The sequence below is a fragment of the Octodon degus genome, unplaced genomic scaffold (assembly GCF_000260255.1).
Source record: "Octodon degus isolate 3935 unplaced genomic scaffold, OctDeg1.0 scaffold00130, whole genome shotgun sequence".
Classification (NCBI taxonomy): Eukaryota; Metazoa; Chordata; class Mammalia; order Rodentia; family Octodontidae; genus Octodon; species Octodon degus.
In genome coordinates, this window is record NW_004524706.1 from 4111407 (window position 1) to 4115366 (window position 3960).

Consider the following 3960-nt stretch of genomic DNA (forward strand, 5'->3'; position numbering starts at 1 on the left):
TCCTGTCTGTCCTTTTTGTTGCCAGTGAAGGGTAAGTGCAAGTGCCCTCCTGAGTTCTGCAATGAACTGAAGGAGCTGAGTACCCAGGGAGATCTACCCCCACTGGGGGTACCAGTCCTCAACCCCTAGCCTTGTGGTCTTCCAGTTCGGTCACAAATTCATTCAACAAGTGTTATCTTTACCCTGTACCTATGCACTGGAGGTAAAGGTGTAGCCTCTGTCCTTGGGGAGTGTATGGTCCAACCTTGACATCAGAGACACTATGGGCCACCTACTCCTATCACCTTCCTTTTTCCAGACTGACTCCTAAATCTGTTCATGTCCTCTTAGACAACCTCCTGTGCTGTAGCAGAGGTGGAACCTAGCCCCAGGGGGGCCAGGATTATGATGCACTAAGCACTGTGGTCCTGGTTCCATCAGGCTCCATTGGTGTAAGCATGACCAGACCTAGGTCCAGCCAACAGACATGAAGAGAAGCCTCCTGCCCCCTTCCAGTGCTAGGGATTAAACTCAGGGCCTTTGAACTGAGTTACATCCCCAGCTCTTTTTAGCTTTTGGTTTTTGTTTTGTTTTGTGTTTTTCAGTAATGCAGATTTAATCTAGGGCCTTGACACTAGATTATATCCCAGCCCTTTGTTATTTTTGAGACAGTCTCAATAAGTCACTAAGATCCAAACCAAGGACAGTGAGGGTTGGGGAGATGGCTCAGTGGAATAAGCACTTCCCCAGCAAGTGCAAGGGCCTGAGTTCAATCCCTGGTTCCAAAAAAAAAAAAAAAAAAAAGTCACTAAATTGCCCAGACTGGACTCAAACCTACAGTTTTCCCGCCTCAACCTCCCAGAGTCCTGGAGTTATAGGCATGCACCACCATATGTGGCTAAGGCTTATTTTTGAAAAGAAAACTGTGGAGCCAGCCTCTAAAGCAACCTCCCATTGTCCCTTAGTTTTCACATCCTGTGTTGTCCCTTCCTAGGTACCAGACAGCCAATAGAATATAGCAGAAGTGAGGGGTTTTTTTGTTTGTTTTTTTTGCAGAACTGGGGATTGAAATCAGGCCCTCGCGCTTACCAGGCAAGTGCTTTTTCTACTGAGCCATCTCCCAGGCCCAGTGAGGGGCGTTTTGCGACATGATGAAAGGCACTTCACTGTCTGCCCTGCTTGCACTCTTGTTCTTGGGTCACTCACCCTGGAGAAAGCCAGCTGCTGTGTCAGGGCAGCTTTAACCAAGGCCTACATAGAGGAATGGAAGCATCCTACCAGTGGCCATGTGAGAATATCAGGAAGCAGATCCTGCGGCCCAGTTCACCCTTCAGGTGACTTCAGGCCTCTGAAACAGCTTGACCATCACCTCCAGAAAGACCTGATGCTGGGCCGGGGAGATGGCTCAATGGAATAAGCACTTCCCTGGCAAGCACAAGGCCCTGAGTTCAATCCCCAGTTCCACCAAAAAAAAAAAAAAGATCCGATGCTAACCAGCCACCTAGGCCCCTCAGGTTCTAACCTTAGACCTTGTGTCCCCCATTCCCAACTGCTTTTAAGTATCGGGGATTGAACCAGAGTTTCATGCCTGCTAGGAAAGTGTTCTACCACTGAAAAACCTCTCCATCCGTTTCAAAATTTTACTTGAGATATGCTCTTCCTAAATTACCTAGGCTGGCTTCAAACCTGGAGTCTTCACTCTCCTGAGTAGCTGAGATTGCAGGTTTGCAGCAGCACCCCCAGACAATGCTTTCTTTTTAAAAAGTAAATGGGGGGCTGGTGAGATGGCTCAGTGGTCTAAAGCACCTACTTAGAACAAGCTTAGCAAAGCACAGGGACTGCGGTTCAATCCCCCAGCACCACATGCCAGCCAGCCCCGCCCCCTGGTGGGCTGAGCTGGCCACACACACACACACACACACACACACACAAATTAAAAAATAAAAATAAAAAGTAAATGGGTGGGGGACAGCGGAGAGATGGCTCAGTAGAATAAGTGCTTCCCTGGCAAGCACAAGAGCCTGAGTTCAATCCCCAGTTCTGCCAAAATATACAAATAAATAAAAATAAAAAGTAAATGGTTAGGCCGCTAGAGGTAGCGTGGTGGCTGGCGTTGTCTTTGTCGGGCTCCGCCATGGCGTACCGGGGTCAGGGCCAGAAAGTCCAGAAGGTGATGGTGCAGCCCATCAACCTCATCTTCAGATACTTGCAGAATAGATCCCGGATCCAGGTGTGGCTGTATGAGCAAGTGAATATGCGGATAGAGGGCTGTATTGGTTTTGATGAGTACATGAACCTTGTATTAGATGATGCAGAAGAAATTCATTCTAAAACAAAGTCAAGAAAACAACTGGGGTCGGATCATGCTGAAAGGAGATAACATTACTCTGCTACAAAGTGTCTCCAACTAGAAATGATCAATGAATTCAAACAGGGAAGTGAGGCAGTGGCAATTATGATAATATGTAAAAAGGCAATTGTTTAAGTGGTTTGCCCTGGGAGTGTTTGTAAAACATTTGTTCATATTGTTTTGACTACTCTTATGTTTTTACTGAAGGCCAATAAATGTAGAGTTGCTTTTATTAAAAAAAAAAAAAAAAAAAAAGTAAATGGTTAAGGGGCCAGCCAGATAGCTCAGTGTATTTTTTAAAATTAATTTTATTATCTCAGTGTATTAAGGCACCTGCTTAGGTGGACACAGGGGCCAGGGATTCAATCTGGCCTGCTGTGCCAGCCCCACCCCCAGGGCGCACTGAGAGAGCATTGAGACTGGGCATGGGGGCACATGCCTGTAATCCCAGCACTTGGGAGGCTGAAAACAGGAGGATCATTACGAGTCTGATCTGTGTAGTGAGACCCTGTAGAACCCTGTACTAAATACATTAAAAAAAAAAAAAAAGTAAATGGATAAATGGTTAAAACTGCTAAGTTTCATGCTAGTTTGTCATACTGCAGTAGTCAATGGACATAACGAGGAGAAAGCCCTCTGGATGTGAAGCCCACTGTGATACATCCGCCCTGGTAACCAAGTGGCAGAGCAGCCAGACGGGCAGAGCGCAGGTCTGAAGAGCAGCACCGAGCAGATCAACTCTACACAGGCTGTCTCTAGACCATGCCTTACTGTTTAAACTAGTGTGAGTCCGATTATCTGTTATGTAAGTCCCACAGCATCCAACTTAAATAGGGACACAAACAATAAGCAAACACATGAATTGCTCTCCTTTGTGAGATATAGAGGAGGACATGAACTGGATGAGAAATGGTGGAGAGAAGTCTCAGGGAAGGCATCCTATAAGAATATATTTGACCTGAGCTATGTCATACATATAATCTGAGCACTGTGGGAGGCTGAGGCAGAAGGACCATGGTGAGTTTGAGATCAGCCTGGCTACAAAGTGAGCTCAAGGCCAGCCTGAACTTCATAGCAAGACCATATCTCAAAAAGACAAGTAAATAAATTTTTAAAATATGTCTGGCATAAAAAAGAAAAAAAATAATAATGTCTAGCATGTGGTAGTGTACACTTGTAATCCCAGTACCCAAGAGTGTGAGGCAGGAGGATCACTATGAGTTTGAGCCCAGCCTGGACTACATGATGAGTAGGAGGCCAGCCTGGACTACCTAGTGAGACCCTGTCTCAAAAAAAAACCAAACGGGCCGAGAAGATGGCTCTCTGGAATAAGCACTTCCCTGGCAAGTGCAAGGGCCTGAGTTCAAAAAAACTTGGTTCCGCCAAAAAAACCCCAAGTAGCCAGGCATGGTGGTGCATGCCTATTATCCTAACTTCAAGGTCAGCTGGCACTGCGCAGTGAGACCCTGTCTCAAAACAAAAGATGGTGCATGCCTGTAATCCCAGGATTTGGGAGGCTGAGGCAGAAAGATCAGTGCAAGTTTGAGGCTGGCTTGTGCTGAACTGTGAAGAGAAACCCTGTCTAAAAAAGGAACAACAACAACAAAAATAAAAAAATAAAAAAACACCAA

General features: G+C 46.0%; 1 pseudogene; it reads left to right on the forward strand.

The window, feature by feature from the left end:
- Positions 1-2071: 2071 nt before the first annotated feature.
- LOC101575504 lies at positions 2072-2562 on the forward strand (annotated as a pseudogene).
- The last annotated feature ends 1398 nt before the right edge of the window (positions 2563-3960 follow it).